The following is a 20,409-nucleotide window of genomic DNA, read 5'->3' as shown; positions in this document are numbered from 1 at the left end:
TGAGCTCATCTAGTATGGTTTTTGGTTATTCCATTTTTTAGTTCTAAAGTGATAGCCTTTTAATGATAGCTGCTTTAAAATATTTGGAATTAATCATCATCTATATCATCTTAGTGTTGGCATATGTTAATTGTATTTTTTCACTGAAATTGAAATTTTCCTAGTTCTGAATATGACAAGTAGTTTTAAATGGTATCCTGTACCTTTTACATATTATTTTATGATACCCTTCTTCCTATTTTTTACTTCCTGTTAGATGACATATACATATCTTTGCTTATTTTTGTGGGCTGCAGTTCAAATGTCAGTTTAGTTTTCAAAGCCTTTCCAATGTGCTTCTGGTCTGCCCCACTTATGTGTTATCCCGAAGCCAATCTAAAACCTGGGAGTTATTTTATACCACTGCTGAGTTCTTAAAGTGTTTGCTGTTTTGATTTTGGTCAGCTTCTTGCATTGTCTGTTCAGGGATCTGTCCAGGACTTCATATGCAGATTATAAAAATTCTTCCCTCTAACACTCTCAGTAATCCTCCTTCAGCTCTCTAATTGAGAGGACATGGTATTCTGGCTCATGATTGCATCATGGGGATGAAGGAGAGGGTCTGTCCACAATCTGTTGGCTGCAGCACCCAGTTGCAGCCGGTGTGGGTTGGGGGTGAAGAGGTACTATCTCATTACTGAAGGGCAAGGATGCAATACAGTTTCTGCTGAGAACCTGTATCTGGGAACAGGGGCCTCTCTCACTATTGCAGGGCAAGGATAAAAGGGCTCTTACCACAATCCCCACAGGTATGGAGTGGGTGCTGCTTTGTTTTTCAGGCTGTGGTTGGTGGACAGAGCTCTGCTCACAATCTGGGAAGCTGCAGTGCTCCGTGGGGAGAGGAAGGAGTCTCTGTTTTTATGCTGTTTTCCTGGAGCAGGCAAGTACAATCAAAATGTTTTTGTTCTGTTGGCTGTCCTTTTCTGATCCTTTAGCTAGAGACAGCAGGCTTTCCTTGGGACTTTTTTTTTTTTTTTTTTTTTAGTATGTGTCTGTTGATGTTTCTGGGTTGTGGGTCTCTTTAGTGCCCATGCTGGGGTATAGAGAGGGCAAAACAAACAAAAAGAAAAACCCAGGGGCCAGCCACAGTGCCTCACACCTGTAATCACAGTACTTTGGGAGGCTGAGGTGGGCAGATTACCTGAGGTTGGGAGTTCCAGACCAGTCTGACCAACACGGAGAAACTCCATCTCTTCTAAAAATACAAAATTAGCTGGTCGTTGTGGCACATGCCTGTAATCCCAGCTACTCGGGAGGCTGAGGCAGGAAAATTGCCTTAACCCAGGAGGCGGAGGTTGCAGTGAGCCAAGATCATGCCATTGCACTCCAGGCCTGGGCAACAAGAGTGAAATTCCGATTCGAAAAAAAAAAAAAAAAAAAGAAGGGATCTCACTCCCACTCACTCCCAGGGGTTTTCTCTTGAAGTTCCTATCCAGTCCACTTTATTTTCTTTCTCTTGTAAGGTCTTCTATTAGTTGCTTTTTGAATTTTGTCTAGAGTTTTAAAATTGCAATTAGTAGAGAAAATAAAGTGGAGTGCGCATACCCAACTTGTCTGGAACCAGCCATAGTTTATTTACTGTTCGCTTAATGTTTTGTTTCCTCACCAGTTTATTTTCCCCAATGCCTTATATAAAGTACCTAATTTGTTAATATTACAATGATTAAACAAAATTAATTACAGGTAACTCTGGATTGTGAAATTGTTTGAGGTCTAGATAGTATACATGCAGTTGCTCAGTAACTTTGGAGAGCCTGAATCCATGAAGAGAGTTGTAAATTTGGCACCCAGTTACATAAAAGAGCAGGTGCATTTAGGTTTTGAAAAGCACTAGATTGACATAAATTAAAAGCACCTAAAGTATGCTTCATCTAAATTTAAAGCATGAAGAAAGGTATAAATGATTATTTTTTCTACACCAAATAAAATGAGCTTAACTGATTACTATTTTGGGTTGACAATCATTATGTTATAGCATGTGAAGTCAGTAGTTCTCCACTGTAAAACTGATCTCTCTTTTTACTTTCTTGATGAACTCTTAAAGGGACATCTGTTGCAGGAAGTCAGGGACCCTGAATGGAGGTGGACCAGACGGGAACCAAGGCAGCGAAGAACAAAACAATTGTGAAGATTTCATGAACTTTATCAGTTCCAAAATTAATTACTTTTATAATTCTTTATACCTGTCTTTACTGCATCTCTGAACATAAATTGTGAAGATTTCATGGCATTTATCACTTCCCAATCAATACTCTATAATTTCTTATGCCTGTCTTTAATCTCTTTAATCATGTTATCTTCATAAGCCGAAAATGTACATCACCTCAGGACCGCTATTGTACAAATGGATTGTAAAACATGTGTGTTTGAACAATATGAAATCAGTGCACCCTGAAAAAGAACAGAATAACAGCAATTTTCAACGAACAAGGAAAGATAACCATAAGATCTGACTGCCTGCGGGGTCAGGCAGAATAAAGTCATATTTTTCTTCTTGCAGGGAGCCTATAAATGGATGTGCGAGTAAGAGAAATATCGCTGAATTCTTTTCCCAGCAAGGAATATTAATAATTGAAACCCTGGGGAAGGAATGCATTCCCGGGGGTAGGTCTATAGACGGCTGCTCTGTGAGTGTCTGTCTTATGCGGTTGAGATAAGGACTGAAATATGCCCTGGTCTCCTGCAGTACCCTCAGGCTTACCAGGATCGGGAAATTCCAGCCTGGTAAATTCCAGTCAGACCAGTTGTCTGCTCTCAAACCCTGCTTCCTGTAAAGATGTTTATCAAGACAATGCGTGTACAGTGGGACATAGACCCTCATCAGTAATTCTAATTTTGCCTTGCCTTGTGATCTTTATTGCCCTTTGAAGCATGTGATCCTTGTGACCTACTCCCTGTTCGTACACCCCCTCCCCTTTTAAAATCCCTAATAAAAACTTGCTGGTTTCACAGCTCAAGGTTGCCATCATGGTCCTACCAATATGTGATGACACCCTTGGAGGCCCAGCTATAAAATTTCTCTCTTTGTACTCTTTCTCTTTATTTCTCAGACTGGCCGACACTTAGGGAAAGTAGAAAGAACCTATATTGAAATATTGGGGGCTGGTTCCCCCAGTAGACATCAATATTTTTTATGGTATTAGATCAATATATGCATTACTGGAAAACATTCAGTTGTATCATTTTTATGTGAAACAGCTGCTTAGAATAATTTAAACTTGTTTGTAGTTTTTTATGTTGTGTCCTATATTACATTATTGTAATAATTGTTTGCTGATGTTCATATTTTTGCAGTTAGTCTGGAATATTTAGTTATTATTACTACATTTTTCTTTCTTGGCTGCTGCTAGTATATTGCTTCTTCAATGACTGCCCTATTCATTTTTTATACACATCAAAGAAAAACTGGCAGTAAAGAATAATTGCAATTAGTTGGTAACAGAAGAGGTTGACAGCTTTGTAACCATGCTTTATTAAGAACTGAATATCTTCAATCTATGAATCAAAACTCAGGTTTTCAACATTCAACAATTCTCTTAATACAAATACCTGAATGAAACATTTTCATGTGAGTTAACACATATATTTAAATTAAACTGTGTCCCTATGCTTCAGATAATGTACCATCTAAAGTGTTAATATATAGAGAATTTATAATTCACTTATGCACTTAAAAAACCTTTATCACGTACTTATTATATGACAGGTATTTTGCTAGGTCTTGAAGTCATAAAGATGAATGAAACATGTTTCCTATTATCAAGGAGTTCATACCCTATTGAGAAAAGATAAATATATGAACAGTTAACTCTACTAGTGTGTGTATATATATATTTACACACACATACACATATATACACATAATAAATGTATGTCTACATTTTATATGTATTATATAATGTATTCATGTATGTATGCATCTATCTATCATAAAAGCAGAATAATGTTACAAAGCCAGCAGGACTACAAACTATGTAGTTCATTGATGTACAATTATAACTACGTCAGACCTGCCTGCATTCAATAAATGTCTGTTAAATGTTTGCTGAATTAACATAGATAATTTTAACTTACTTTGCTTTCTTTCATCATTATACCCTTTATCACTGTGATCTCCAGATGTCACTCAAACTATTCAAGCTTTGGTTCATACTGTGTTAAACAGGCTTTATCATTAGAAATAATTCTCCCTTTATATGTTGTTCTAAGGACAACAAATAAACACATGGGAAAGCATTTTGTAAACTGTAAGTTACTGCGTTAGGTAATGTAAAGAATTCTATCCTTGATTTTATGCTGTTGTATGAATAAAAAGACAAAAGCAAAATGTTATATTATTAAATCCATTTTTCATTTCTGCCTTCTCAGTGCTCTGTTCTAGAATGTAGCTCTTGAACCAGAATGTGAACTTATTGTGGGCAGGATACTTTGAGTCTTAGTATCTACCTTATTCAGTACTCCTTAAGTGCCCTGACTTTGTGCCTGATATAGTAGGTGCTTAAAAAATGTTGTTGATGGACAACTTTGCTTTGTGCACATGTACCCTAGAACTTAAAGTATAATAATAAAAAAAAAAGAAGGTTGCATTATACTGCAAAATAAACAAACACTCCTGCCCCAGCCCTTTACATAGCCAACCTCCTTCCCCCTAAAAACACTGTATGAGTTAGTAGCAGGATGAACAAGAAAGACAGCCAGTTGAAGTAAGAAATAAAATTAAAGAATCTGACAGGATATAAACTGATTATATTTAAAAGTAAAATGCTATTTTACATATTTACTTTATTTCCTTTACCCTTCCACATTCTTCTGCCAAAAAGGGGCTTAGTATTTTCTGTGCACCATTTTATTTGTGTGTATATGTATGTGTCTATAAATATTCATTGGTTAAAATCAGAAAATACAGATATGTATAAAGATGAAAACCACTCATAAGACTTATCTTTTAAATTGAGGATAAGAGTCCCTACCATTAGAGTGAAGAGGATTAAATGAATTAATATTTGTAAATACTTAGAATAGTGCCTGATACATAGTAAGTCATTATATAAAATGTTTGTGTATTAAATAGAATAAAATCAAACAAGCAAATGATATCCACTATTAATATTACACATATACACATGCATAGCAAAGTTAGATTATTCCCTGAAGAATTTCACGGTGACAGTAAGCAAAAGAAATTCTTATATAAAGGGAGAGTTATTACGAGGAATTGGCTCACGTGATTATGGAGGCTGAGAAGTCCCACAGTCTGCCATTTGCAAGCTAGGAAATCAGTGTTGTAACTCAGTCAGAGTCCGAAGGCATGAGAACTAGTGGAGCTGAGGGTACAGATCTCAGTCCGAGGGATGTCCTAGCTTAAGCAGGCAGGCAGTCAGCAAATGGGGAGAATTCCTCCTTCCTCTGCCTTTTATTTGGTTCAAGCCCTCAACTGATTGCATAATGCAACACACACTGGGAAGGGCAATTCACTTTACTGAGTTTAGCTTTTCAAATGCTAATCTCATCTGGAAACACATTCACAGACACACCTCAAGATAATGTTTAATCTGGGCATCCTTTGGCCAGTCAAGTTGACACATCAAATTAACTATCATAATGGGTTTTGTTTGTGAGTTTTGCTTACTATGGGTTTGTAGCTTTTAGCCATTTAAACTAGAGAGGTCCTTAGAAGTGAGTCTTTCTTTTACAATTAACATTAACTTAGTCTATTCTGGATTTAATTGATCATATTTTCCCTTTTAAATTTCTTTTCTCTTAGACACTGAGAAAAATCCCTCTTGTACCATTGTGCTGAAGGTCATCAGAGGATATTTATTTAATGTGATAGATCTCCCTAGAGGTAGAGGTCTGAACTTGATACTTGATAACCTCTAGTTCCTTTCTTTAAAAAAAAAAAAAAAAAAACTGAAGAAACCCTACTTTAATATTTATGTCTGTACCAAGAAAATGATTCAACATTTATTGAGAGCCAATTATTTGCCATACATACTACATATTTTTATAATTAGAAATTATTTCAAACATCTAAAAAATTTTATATAGCCATAAAATGTGTTCTGTACTTTATTATTTTACTTAATCCCAACTACCAGTCTATAAGGTAGCTATTGTAGTCCCCATTTTTACAAATGGGTAATAAAATGGTTAAATAACTTACTAGGGATGAATGTTAGGGCTAGCATAAAACCTCAGTCTGCTTGACTCAGAAGCCCATACTCTTTCATATAAAAACCAGCAAAACCACACTGGGAGATCATGTTGCTTTTTTTTAACCATCAATATGTCAGATCAAATCTGTCACCTGCATTTGCTTTGAGACTGTCTTATGGATAAAACAGAGACAGTGTCTTTCTTTACTCTTTTCAAGTTGTTTCAGAAATTCTCATTATTTTAAGTGCTCTCATATGTTGTGACAGCAGGTTCGTTTGTCAGCCATCCTGTTCAGAATAAATAACCTGTACTACGCCAGCATGATTTATTGCTGCTACTTCCTTTCTTTATGTTTTGAGTAATTTTATCACAAAAGGACATAAAGTGTTTTAGACATGTGCAAATGCCTGAGTGACTAGAGCAGTTTCCCTGGCTGTTTAGCCAACTGCCTGTGGCTGGTGTTCCATTTGATAGCAGGGGAGAGAAGATAGGAGAGCACATAAGGTTATCAAATAAGGTAGATATACTGAATCACAGCACCCTTGTTAAACAGGTGGTGCTAATTGCAAATCCCTTTTCTTGAGGACTATTGAAAACGGAATTTGCATCTGTGTGTATGAGATTGCTCAATCTATGACCTGGCTACAATCATAGTGTACAGTGGGTGGTTACTTTTTTTAAACCCAGATGGCATCTTAAAAATGTTACATATATGTAATTATTTTAAAAGTGAAAATAGAAACAGGAAAGATAAAATTCCCCACAATCTTGACACTGTCACTCAAATACTAATAACATTTTATGTGTTTTGCATTTGTCTTTTAAAATGTTATGCATTAAAAAAACACTTAGAGGTAATCTTCCAGATAGTATCTTCACATTTCTTCTGGACTCAAGGTTTATATGACTTATAGTGATGATGCTGAAAAATTTCAGAATATAATGTATGTGTCATTGTTTGTATTCATTTAATCAGACATAGATACCTTTCTAACACTAATTTGTTGCTCTACTTTAAATCATAAATTCTTATAATCCACTACAGCAAAAGTATTTTTTCTTCTTTCATAATTTACTTTTGTCTTCTCTTCCATAAAGGGTGATAACCTTATTCTTTGTGAATAATTTTTCTACTGTTAGAAATATACTTTTCTCTACAAATCTCTAGAAATTAATGATAATTTTAAAAAAAGATACTATGGCAAATCACAATATTTTGGATTTTTTTATACACACAAGCATTAAATATATCATTTGGGAACCAATTATTTTTGGTTACACTGATAGTCCAGTAAATTAAGTTGCTGTACTCATATTCTATTATATAACTTAGGTACTTAGAAACAATAAGAGTTAATTTCAGTTTTATTTTTTCTACTGTACATATATGATCAAAATGTACATAGATGTCTCAAAAATACAACCATTTCTCCTACATCCATTTGTTCTGATGTTTGTGAATATTTACTATGTGCCAAGCATTGTTCAAAATTTTGGGTCCCAGAGATAAATGTAAAAGTAAAGTAGGGGTTCCTCTTCAAAGACTTTCCTCCCCATCTAATTAGGAATAAATAGTAACTTCTCTTAGAAGCAAAATTTATTCAAGGACCTGTGCTAACATTCTTAAATATCTGCTAGCCATAATGAAAAAATCAATGAACTTTATGTTCTTAGCTCCCATAATTTAGCCTAAATATTTGCCCTGGCATGCTTATACTGGTACAAGCAAGCATTAGGTCATAGCCTATTCCTCTTCCTTATTTGAAGGTGTTTTTACCTTTCTCAACATTCCACAAGTTACTTCCTCCTTCCTTTGTTCTCCTCTGCCTTTGCCTCTTTTAAACAGTTCTAAGTTGCTAACCAATCAGGACAAATACAGAATGTGAGGTTCCGTTCCAGCCAACAGAAACCAGACATAGCAGTAGGGTGGTCTTGACCCTGTCTCCTTTGTTCAGTGTACTCTCATGGCAAAACTGCTGGCAGGTGTATCCTTTCTGCAGGAAGTAAAAATGGTCTTGCTGAGGAAATTAAATTTATGTTCAAGTGCTACTTCTTTACGGCAACAAGAAACAAGCATTTCTAACATAAATAAGACATAATCCCTACTTTCAGGGGAATCACATAAAATTATTAGGACTTCATGTGTAATATTTATTTGACTATATTTTTCAATTTACTGTTTTATTATTTTTATTTAAATTTCATTTATTTAGTTTCAAATATATAATATAGTCACATAGTTCAAAAATTACAAAAAGTATGGAGTGAAATTTTCCTTCCCACATCATTGTTCTATCTACCTATTCTTCTCCCTTAGGATAATATGTTCACAGTAAATACTTAAAGGAATAATTTTTTTAAAATTTGAAAAGAAAATTTAGTTTTGAAAAGGGTGTTCTTATTTACTGAGTAATTGCTATATGCCAGGCACTTTCTATATATCTTATTTAATGCACTTACTATCCTTTATCTGGTATGATCACAATTTTATTAATTATAAACAGAAACTCAATGAAATAAAGTAAGTTCCTGATGATCACATAAATACCAAATAATGTAACTAAGAATAGCGACTAGGTCTGTCTAAATCTCCTTTGCCCATTCTCTTTGCACTCTCTTACACAAAATTAATGTTTTGGAATTCCAGTTGCTTACATTAATCGGTTGCTGTCATTTTTCCCTTGGATGATGGATAAAAAACAGGTTTTCACCACAAACTAATAATGATAAACTTGAGTAAGCAGTCATAGAAATTTGGGGATATATATGTTTTAAATGATGTAGTCAACATTCAGTTTTCATATTCATCTAAAACAAGAATTAAAAGTAATTTGTGTTGAGTTTTCATTATGGGTTTATTGTCATATATATGTTTAACTTAGAAAAAAATTTAAGCTTGTATTCCCTGAGCAAATATCATCTAGCAGTGAAGGAACATCTTTGGTGTCAGATGAAAAACAATTTGACATTGAAAAGTTGCCACATACACAACCTGGATTGATTATTGTAACATTTATTGACTACTTTTAATATGGAAAATATTTCAGCATTCATTGACAATCACTTTATTGACCAACAGTTTGACAAATGTTACCTTATTATTCATAAGTATAGTGGCTCATTCTCATAGGCAAGGGTGGTGACAGCTAGAGTTTAGGAGCAATAGTTTCTAAAACACTAGTCTGTATGTTATAGGTAAAATACAAAAATAAGTCCATTTATAGGTGTATATAAATGATAAAATATTTGGTATTATACAGAAAATTATGTGTTTGTTTCATAGAAATGTTCATATTCTCCCTTTGAGTATTTCCAGCTATGTACATGTATCTTGTAGCACAAAAATACATAGCCTTTTCTAGGAACTGTTATAAAAGTAGAGAAGCCAAAATGCAGATTAAAGGGAGAATCCTATGGGCAAGCAGTAGTAGTGGTAGCTTTGAGTACTGATGGTAGAGGTGAAGGAAGCGAGAAAGTGGTTGGTCTTTGTCATGTGTTATTTCATTTAGGTTTACATTTACAGAGAGAGTAGAAGTCTTTCTCTCAGTGATCTGTTTTCTTCTCCTGCCTCCTTTTTGTAGTTCTGATTTATTTTACTGCTCTTTCTTTTCTTCCCCACTGTTTACTACCCTTGAATGCAGAAGATTTTTTTTCTGCTGCTTAAAAGTTTGATTTTGATTTTGTTCTTAGAATATTTTTCCTTAATTCAGACCCAAATATTGGGAATTTCCCCAAGATTCCAAACATTTATTTGCATATCTTTACTTCTTAAATATGTTAATATCTACATAATTTCTCTAATAAGATAAATATTTAAATATATTTTCATGATTCTTTGATGTACAACTACTCTCCCTCAACCACAATGTTGATATCATCTAGAATTTTAGCTTGGTTTTTAAAAAATACAACTTTGCTTTTTTTTTCTGAAATAGGCAGTTTTTACAAAACAGACAATAATAAATTTTACGAAGATACTTTTCTAAGATAATCTTACTTCATATATTTCTTGCCATATCTCTTGGTTTTGGTTCTCTTGTTACTTAAGAGCGTTTCCTCTTTTCAAGTACTCACTGTTTTCCACATTGGTTTTGTTTTTTGTTTTGTTTTGTTTTGTTTTGTTTCCAGCAAAAAGTGAAGTTATTGACTCAAATAACACGGGAACATATCCAGAAATGGATTGGCTTCAGGCATATCTGGATCTAGAAGTTCAAACACTGTCATTCAGGCAACTTTTCTTTCTCTACCTTTTTGCCTCTCTTTGTCTGTTTTACAGACAAGTTCCCTCTATGTGGTAGTCAAGATGGGTGACAATATCCCTGAACCAAATTCTCAAGCTTAGCGACCACGAGTGAAAATAGGTTTGTCTTCCAATGTCCTTGCATTACCCTCAGAGAAAACTCTCATTTGCTCCACTTGGGTCATGTGTTCATTCTTAAAGTAGTCCCCCAGCTGGGAAGACTGCACATGTGAACTGAATGATCTGGGTAAGTACTCATCTGTGTGAAGATGACAGGATACTGCCATTGAGAGGCCCCTAAGGAAACATGTAGTCAGGGAATAGTTTCTCTAGAGGAATCAGAAGAAGAGGGGTGGGAAATGGGATGGATAGACAAAAGTCATAGTTACTACAGCCTTGAAAATGGTCTCACAGAATAATTCCCTTCCTCTCATCCTACCAGATTCTGCCTTTTTTGTAAGTGTCTGGGTCTCTCCAGCTTCAGAAAACTTCTTTTCATCCTGTCCCTACTCTAATGTCTTTTACAACATACATTAACTGTAATGCCAATTTAAAAATTAATCATATGCCTTACTGTGTTCTTCCCCAAACCATTTCCTTAGGGTTTTTGTAATAGTTATCTTTTCTGCTTCTCTCCCTCCTCCCACCCTCTCCATCCAAGTAGATCCTAGTGTTTGTTGTTTCCTTCTTTGTGTTTGTAAGTTATAATTTAGCTTCCTCTTATAAGTGAGAATATGTGGTATTTGGTTTTCTGTTCCTGCATTACTTAGCCTCCAGCTCCATCCATGTTCCTGCAAAAGATATGATCTCATTTTTCATGGCCACATGAAAGTCCATGGAGTATGTGTACCACATTTTCTTTATCTAGTCTGTCACTGATGGACATTCAGGTTGATTCCATGGTCTTTCCCATTGAGAACAACATTGCAATGAACATTTGCATACATGTGTCTTTATGGTGAAATGATTTATATTCCCATGGGATTGCTGGGTCAAATGGTATTTCTGCTATTAGCTCTTTGAGGAATTGCCATACTGCTTTCCACAATGGTTGAACCAATTTACACCCCAACCAATGCTTTATAAGTGTTCCATTTTCCCTGCAACCCTGCCAGCATCTGTTATTTTTTGACTTTTCAGTAATAGCCATTCTGACTGGTGTGAGGTGGTATGTCATTGTGGCTTTGATTTGCATTTCTCTAATGATCACTGATACTGAATTTTTTTCATATGCCTGCTGAACGCATATACATCTTCTTTTGAGAAGTGTCTGATCATGTACTTTGCCCACTTTTTAATGGGCTTGTTTGTTTTTCTCTTATAAATTTGTTGAAGTTCCTTGTAGATGCTGAATATTAGACCTTTGTCAGATGCATACTTTGCAAATATTTTCACCCATTCTATAGGTTGTCTGTTTACTCTGTTGATAATTTCTTTTGCTGTGCAGAAGCTCTTCAATTTAATTAGATCACATGTCAATTTTTGCTTTTGTTGAGATTGCTTTTGGTGTCTTTGTCATGGAATCTTTCCCCATTTCTATGTCCAGAATGGTATCGACTAGGTTTTCTTCCAGGGTTTTTATAGTTTTGGGCTTCACACTTAAGTCTTTAATCCATCTTCAGCTGAATTTTGGGTATGGCATAAGGAAGGAGCTTCAATCTTCTGCATATGGCTAGCCAGTTAGCCCAGCACCATTTATTGAATAGGAATTCTTTTCCCCATTGCTTGTCTTTGTCAGTTTTGTCGAAGATCAGATGGTTATAAACATGTGGTCTTATGTCTGGGCTCTCTATTCTATTCCATTGGTCTATTTGCCTGTTTTCATATCCGTACCATGCTGGTTGGTTACTGTAGCTTTGTAGCATGGTTTGGACTTGGGTAACGTGTGATGCTGCCAGCTTTGTCCTTCTTACTTAGGATTGCCTTGGCTATTTGGGCTTTTTGGTTCCATATGAATTTTAAAATAGATTTTTCTAGTTCTATGAAGAGTATCATTGGTAGCTTGATAAGAATAGCACCAAATTTATAAATTGCTATGGGGAGTATAGCCATTTTAATGATATTGATTCTTCCTATTCATAAGCACAGGATGTTTTTCCATTTGTTTTTGTCTTCTCTGATTTCTTTGAGCAGAGTTTTACAATTCTCATTGTAGAGATCTTTTACCTCCCTGGTTATCTGTATTCCTAGGTATTTTATTTTTTGTGTGGCAATTGTGGATGGTACTACCTTTCTGATTTGGCTCTCAGATTGGTTGTTATTGGTGTGTGGAAATACTAGTGTTTTTTTTTTTTTACAATGACTTTGTATCCTGCAACTTTGTTAAAGTTGTTTATCAGCTAAAGGAGCTTTTGGGCCTAGACTATGGGGTTTTCTAGATATAGAATCATGTCATCTGCAAATAAAGATAGTTTGACTTCGTGTCTTCCTATCTGGATGCCCATTATTTCTTTCTCTTGCCTGACTGCTCTGGCTAGGACTTCCAAAACTATGTTGAATAGAAGTGGTGAGAGAGGGCATCCTTGTCTTGTGTCAGTTTCCAAGGGGAATGCTTCCAACTTTTGTCCATTCAATATAATGTTGGCTGTGGGTTTGTCACAGGTGGCTATTATTATTTTGAGGTATGTTCCTTCATTTCCTAGTTTATTCAGAGTCTGTAACATGAAAAAATGTTGAATTTTATCAAAAGCCTTTTCTGTATCTATTGAGACAATCAAGTGTTTTTTTGTCTTCAGTTCAGCTTATGTGATGAATCATATTTATTGATTTTTATGTGTTGAACCAAACTTGCATCCCGGGGATGAAGCCTACCTGATCATGATGGATTAGCCTTCTATTGTGCTGCTGGATTCAGTCTGCAAGTATTTTGTTGATTTTTACATCAGTGTTCATCAACAATTTTGGCTTGAAGCTTTCTTTTTTTTTATCATGTCTCTTCCAGGTTTTGGTATCAAGATGATGCTGGCCTCGTAGAATGAGTTGGGAAGTGTCCCTCCTCCTTGATTTTTTCAAGTTTCTGTAGGAATGGTACCACGTCTTTTTTGGACATCTGGTAGAATTTGGCTGTGAATCCATCAGGTCTTGGGTGTTTTTGGTTTTCGGGCTATTTACTACTGATTCAATTTTGGAGCTCATTATCGGTCTGTTCATGTAATCAATTTCTTCCTGGCTCAGTCTTCAGAGGGTGTGTGTGTCCAGGAATGTATTCATCTCTTCTAAGCGTTCTAGTTTGTGTGCATGGAGGTGTTTGTAGTAGTTTCTGATGGTTGTTTTTATTTCTGTGGTGTCAGTAGTAACATTCCTTTCATCATTTCTAATTGTGTTTATTTGGATGTTCTCTCTTTTCTTCTTTATTAGTCTAGCTAGTGGCCTGTTTTGTTAAATTTTTTAAAAATCAACTCCTGAATTTGTTGATCTTTTGAATGATTTTTCGTATCTTGCTTTCCTTCAATTCATCTCTAATTTTTGTTATTTCTCATCTTCTGCTAGCTTTGGTGTTGATTTGTTCTTGCTTCTCTAATTCTTTCAGTTGTGAAATTAGGTTGTTAATGTAAGATCATTGTAACTTTTTGATGTGGGCATTTAGTGCTATGAATTTCCCTTTTAAGACTGTTTTAGCTGTGTCTCAGAGACTCTGGTAAGTTGTATTTTTATTCTCATTATTTTCAAATAACTTCCTGATTTCTGCCTTAATTTCATTATTTACCCAAAAGTCATGAAGGAGCACATTGTTCAATTTCTATGTAGGTTTTGAGCAATTTTCATAGTCTTGACTTCTATTTTTATTGCACTATAGTCTGAGAGTGTGCATGGTATTATTTCAGTTCTTTTACATTTGCTGAGGATTGTTTTATGTCCAATTATGTAGTCAATTTTAGAGCATTAAAAGGTACGTTTTAAAAAGACCTTTATTATGCTAATTATAGCCAGTAAGAGCAAATAATATAATACAAACATAATTAAAAGACCTAATTAGCATTGCATGTGAAACAGAGAAATGTAATGAGATAGAAATTTCTCCAACAAATACCAACTCAGTTGTAAAGTCAAAAGTTTAATATCTGTTAGAAATGTGTCACAAAAGTCTTCATATAAAGGGCAGTAAACATCATATTAGGTAATGTCCTCAACAGCATTACCCTGAAACATGTATTAATAGGAATATGACACAGCTGTTAATTTCATGGGACTTCTGCAACTGTTACAAGCATAATATTGAATCTTTTTATGGAGATAGAAAGATATACTAAGATATACTCCTTTGTGATGATCACTCTCATTATAAAGATTAATTTTAGAAACTTGAATAGAAAGGAGGGTTGCTGCAATCACCATGATTTGAGAATACAAGCTCTGGAGGAAGGCAGAGCAAGTTGACAGAATAGAAGACTACATGATTTGTTACCCTGCATGAACACCAAATTCCAACAATGATCTGCACACACAAAAGCACTATCTCAAGAACCAAAAATCTAGTGAGCAATCACAGTACCTGGCTTTAACTCTATATCATTAAAAGGGGCATGAGAAGGATCAAAGAGACAGTCTTAAATTGTCAGTGCCATGCCTCTCGAATGCACTAGCAAAGACCATGCAGCACAGAGTCTGTGCACTTAGGGAAGGGAGAGCAGAGTGATTGGGGGACATTACACAGATCTCAGTATTGCCCTGTCATAGTGGAGAGCAAAGCTGTGATGGGCTCAGCCAGTGCCCAGGCATGGAGAGAGCAATTGGACCAGACCTGGCCAGGGGGAAATTGCCCATCCATTTATGGTCAGAACTCGAGTTTCTTGGCAAGACTTACCACAGGCAGAAGTACTCTAGGATCCTAAATAAGCTGAAAAGACAGTCTAGGTCATAAGGACTGCAATTCCCAGGCAACTTACAGTGCTGGGATGGGCTCGAGCCAGAGGACTAAGGAGGCACGTGACCTAGGGAGGCACGTGACCTATGGAGACACCAGCTGGGGTGGTAAAAGTAGTGCTTGCACCATCCCTTCCTGAACACCCAAGAGTGGAGCTCACAGTAATAAAAGTGTTTCATTCCTGCTGCTTAATAGGCAGAGAGAGAAAAGTAAAGAGAAATTTGTGTTGAATCTTGAATACATACCTGCTCAGCCATAGCAGGATAGGGCACTGAGAAGAGTCATGAGGACCCCATTCCTGACCTTAGCTACCAGGTGACATTACTAGACACACCCAGGACCATGAGTGTGTCTTGAAGGAAGAATCCAGTACTTGTCTTGCGAGGATTAATCACCTGGTGACTCTTGAAGAGCCCTTAGTCTCCGAATAACCAGCAGTGATACCTAGGTAAGTATGCCATGGGCCTTGGGGTCTGAAATGCACTGACTACAGATGCAACCCGGGACATTCCCAGCTGCAGTGGCTATAGTGAAATACTTCTGTTTGATAAAATCAGACGGACACCTAAAGGAAACTATGTCTTGCATCTTAGGTACCAGTCCAGCCACAGTGGGGTGGAGCAATAAGTAGGCCCGTGAAGTCCCTGACCCCAGGCTTAGACTCTTGGAGAAAATTTCTGGACCTGCCCTAGGCCAGGGGGGAGCCCACTGCCCTGAATGGTGAGTCTGATACATGGAAGCATTCACCACAATTTTATGGAAGAGCCCTTGGGCTTTAAATGAACATCAGCGATAGCCTGGCAGAATCCTCCCCAACACCTCAGTGGGCTAGGGCTGGTATGCCCACAGGGATAGACTCCTCTGTCTGTTGAAGGGAGAGGGGAGAGTGAAAGGGACTTTATATTGTGGTTTAAGTGTCACCTTAGCCACAGTGGAATACAATATCAGACAAATTTCTAAGGTTTTGACTCCAAATCCTAGCTCCCAGAACGCATCTCTAGACTCATCTGGAGCCTGGGGAAACTCACCACCCTGAAGGGAAGGACCCAAACCTGCCTGCCTTCACCATCTGCTAATTGTAGAATCCTAGAACCTTGAATACACATAGGTGGTAACCAGGGACTTAAGCAAGACCCAGTGCTCTGTTGGCTTCAGGTCTGACCCAATGCAGTATCAGCGGTGGTAGCCACAAGAGTGCTTGCATCAACACACCCCCAGTTCCAGGTGGCACAGCACAGAGAGAGACTCCATTTGTCTGGAAGAAAGTAAGGTAAAAGAATAAGAGTATCGGCCAGGTGCAGTGGCTCACGCCTGTAATCCCAGCACTTTGAGAGGCCAAGGCAGGCAGATCATGAGGTCAGGAGCTTGAGACCAGCCTGGCAAACACTGTGAAACCCCATCTCTACTAAAAATACAAAAAATTAGCCAGGTGTGGTGGCACGCACCTGTAATCCCAGCTGCTTGGGAGGCTGAGGCAATAGAATTGCTTGAACCCAGGAGGCAGAGATTGCAGTGAGCCAAGATGGCGCCACTGCACTCCAGCCTGGGTGACAGCAGGAGATTCCGTCTCGACGGGAAAAAAAAAAAACAAGTCTCTGTCTAGTAATCCAGAGAACTCTTCCAGATGTTATACAAGACCACCAAAGTGGTACCTGCATGAGTCTGCAAGAACCACAGTGGGATTGGGCCTGAGACCCATGTCCATTCTGATACCTGAAACATCTTCTCGAGAAAGACAGGCAGGAACAAGCCCAGACTGTGAAGACTACAATAAATACCTAACTCTTCAATGCTCAGAGATCAACAAACATCTACAAGCATCAAAACCATCCAGAGAAGTATGACCTCACCAAACAAACTAAATAAGGCATCAGGGCTCAATCCTGAAAATAGAGAGACATGTGACCTGTCAGACACAGAATTCAATATAGCTATTTTAAGAAAACTCAAAGAAATTCAAGATAACACAGGGAAGGAATTCAAAATTCTATCAGATAAATTTAACAAAGAGATTAAAATAATTTTTAAAAATCAAGCAGAAATTTTAGAGTTATAAAAATGTAGCTGACATGCTGAAGAATGCATCAGAATGTCTTAATAGCAGAATAGATCAGGCAGAAGAGAGAATTACTGATCTTGAAGATAGGCTATTTGAAAATACATGCTCAGGCGCCCATGATGGCCGAATAGGAACAGCTCCAGCCTCCAGCTCCCAGTGTGAGAGACACAGAAGACGGGTGATTTCTCCATTTTCAACTGAGGTACTGGGTTCATCTCGCTGGGGAGTGCCGGACAATTGGTGCTGGTCAGCTGGTGCAGCCCGAACAGCAAGAGCTGAAGCAGGGCAAGGCATCGCCTCACCTGGGAAGTGCAAGGGCTAAGGGAATTCCTTTTCCTAGCCAAGGGAAACCGAGACACACAACACCTGGTAAATCGGGTAACTCCCACCCTAATACTGCACTTTACCAAGGGTCTTAGCAAACGGCACGCCAGGAGATTATATCCCACACCTGGCCCGGAGGGTCCCACGCCCCGGAGCCTCCCTCATTGCTAGAACAGCAGTCTGAGATCTAACTGCAAGGAGGCAGCGAGGTTGGGGAGGGGCACCTACCATTGCTAAGGCTTAATTGGGTAAACAAAGTCCCCAGGAAGCTCAAGTTGGGTAGAGCCCAGCACAGCTCAAGGAGGCAGGCGTGCCTCTGTAGACTGCTCCTCTGGGGNTTGAAAATACATGCTCAGGCGCCCATGATGGCCGAATAGGAACAGCTCCAGCCTCCAGCTCCCAGTGTGAGAGACACAGAAGACGGGTGATTTCTCCATTTTCAACTGAGGTACTGGGTTCATCTCGCTGGGGAGTGCCGGACAATTGGTGCTGGTCAGCTGGTGCAGCCCGAACAGCAAGAGCTGAAGCAGGGCAAGGCATCGCCTCACCTGGGAAGTGCAAGGGCTAAGGGAATTCCTTTTCCTAGCCAAGGGAAACCGAGACACACAACACCTGGTAAATCGGGTAACTCCCACCCTAATACTGCACTTTACCAAGGGTCTTAGCAAACGGCACGCCAGGAGATTATATCCCACACCTGGCCCGGAGGGTCCCACGCCCCCGGAGCCTCCCTCATTGCTAGAACAGCAGTCTGAGATCTAACTGCAAGGAGGCAGCGAGGTTGGGGGAGGGGCACCTACCATTGCTAAGGCTTAATTGGGTAAACAAAGTCCCCAGGAAGCTCAAGTTGGGTAGAGCCCAGCACAGCTCAAGGAGGCAGGCGTGCCTCTGTAGACTGCTCCTCTGGGGACAGAGCATAGCTAAACAAAAAGCAGCAGAAACCTCGGCAGAGGTAAATGCCCCTGTCTGATACCTTTGAAGAGAGCAGTGGATCTCCCAGCACAGAGGGTAAGATCTGAGAACGGCAGACTGACTGCTCAAGTGGGTCCCTGACCCCTGAGTAGCCTAACTGGGAGACATCCCCTACTAGGTGCAGACCGACACTTCACACCTCACACGATGGGGTACACCCCTGAGACGAAGCTTCCAGAGCAAGAATCAGACAGCAACACTCACTGTTCAGCAATATTCTATCTTCTACAGTCTCCGCTGCTGATATCCAGGCAAATGGGGTATGCAGTGAACCTCAAGAAAACTCCAACAGACCTACAGCTGAGGGTCTCGACTGTTAGAAGGAAAACTACCAAAGAGAAAGGAAACACACACCAAAACCCCATCAGTACGTCACCATCATCAACAACCAAAGGCAGATAAAACCACAAAGATGGGCCGGGCGCAGTGGATCAAGCCTGTAATCCCAGCACTTTGGGAGGCTGAGACGCGTGGATCACGAGGTCAGGAGATCGAGACCATCCTGGCTAACACGGTGAAACTCCGTCTCTAAAAAAAATACAAAAAACTAGCCGGGCGAGGGGGCGGGCACCTGTAGTCCCAGCTACTCGGGAGGCTGAGGCAGGAGAATGGCCTGAACCCGAGAGGCGGAGCTTGCAGTGAGCTGAGATCCGGCCACTGCACTCCAGCCTGGGCGACAGAGTGAGACTCCGTCTCAAAAAAAAAAAAAACCACAAAGATGGGGAAAGAGCAGTGCAGAAAAGTTGGAAATTCAAAACATCAGAACGCATCTCCCCCTCCAAAGGAATGCAGCTCATTGCCAGCAATGGAACAAAGCTGGACGGAGAATGACTTTGACGAGTTGAGAGAAGAAGGCTTCAGTCAATCAAACTTCTCAGAGCTAAAGGAGGAACTACATAACCAGTGCAAAGAAACTAAAAATCTTGAAAAAAGAATGGATGAATGGATAACTAGAATAATCAATGCAGGGAAGACCTTAAAAGAACTGATAGAGACGAAAACCATAACACAAGAACTACATGACAAATGCACAAGCTTCAGTAACTGACTCGAAGAACTGGAAGAAACAGTATCAGCGATTGAAGATCAAACGAATGAAATGAAGCAAGAAGAGAAGTGTGGAGAAAAAAGAGTAAAAAGAAATGAACAAAGCCTCCAAGAAGTATGGGATGATGTAAAAAGACCAAATCTACGTCTGATTGGTGTGCCTGAAAGTGACGGGGAAAATGGAACCAAGTTGGAAAACACTCTGCAGGATATCATCCAGGAGAACTTCGTCAACGTACTAAGGCAGACCAATATTCAAATTCAGGAAATAAAGATACTCCTCGAGAAGAGCAACTCCAAGACACATAATTGTCAGACTCACCAAAGTTGAAATGAAGGAAAAAATGTTAAGGGCAGCCAGAGAGAAAGGTCGGGTTACACACAAACGGAAGCCCATCAGACTGACAGCAGATCTCTCGGCAGAAACTCTACAAGCCAAAAGGGAGAGGGGACCAATATTCAACATTCTTAAAGAAAAGAATTTTCAACCCAGAATTTCACATCCAGCCAAACTAAGTTTCATAAGTGAAGGAGAAATAAAATCCTTTACAAACAAGCAAATGCTTAGAGATTGTGTCACCACCAGGCCTGCCCTTCAAGAGATCCTGAAGGAAGCCCTAAACATGGAAAGGAACAACCGGTACCAGCCATTGAAAAACATGCCAAAATGTAAAGACCATCGAGGCTAGGAAGAAACTGCATCAACTA

At 38.5% G+C, this 20,409-nt stretch overlaps 1 protein-coding gene and 1 pseudogene across 13 annotated transcripts in view; one reads left to right on the top strand and one right to left on the bottom strand.

The window, feature by feature from the left end:
- RIMS2 (regulating synaptic membrane exocytosis 2) overlaps positions 1 to 20,409 on the bottom strand; it is a 780,622-nt gene that overhangs the window by 642,532 nt on the left and 117,681 nt on the right. The gene's annotated exons all lie outside the window — the stretch shown is intronic.
- Positions 582 to 20,409, top strand: part of LOC108537572 (mediator of RNA polymerase II transcription subunit 21 pseudogene) — a 72,834-nt pseudogene continuing 53,006 nt past the window's right edge.

The sequence above is a fragment of the Rhinopithecus bieti genome, unplaced genomic scaffold (assembly GCF_001698545.2).
Source record: "Rhinopithecus bieti isolate Rb0 unplaced genomic scaffold, ASM169854v2 scaffold_13352, whole genome shotgun sequence".
NCBI lineage: Eukaryota > Metazoa > Chordata > Mammalia > Primates > Cercopithecidae > Rhinopithecus > Rhinopithecus bieti.
Note: the sequence above shows the minus strand (reverse complement) of the source record. Positions and strands in the feature narration are given on the sequence as shown.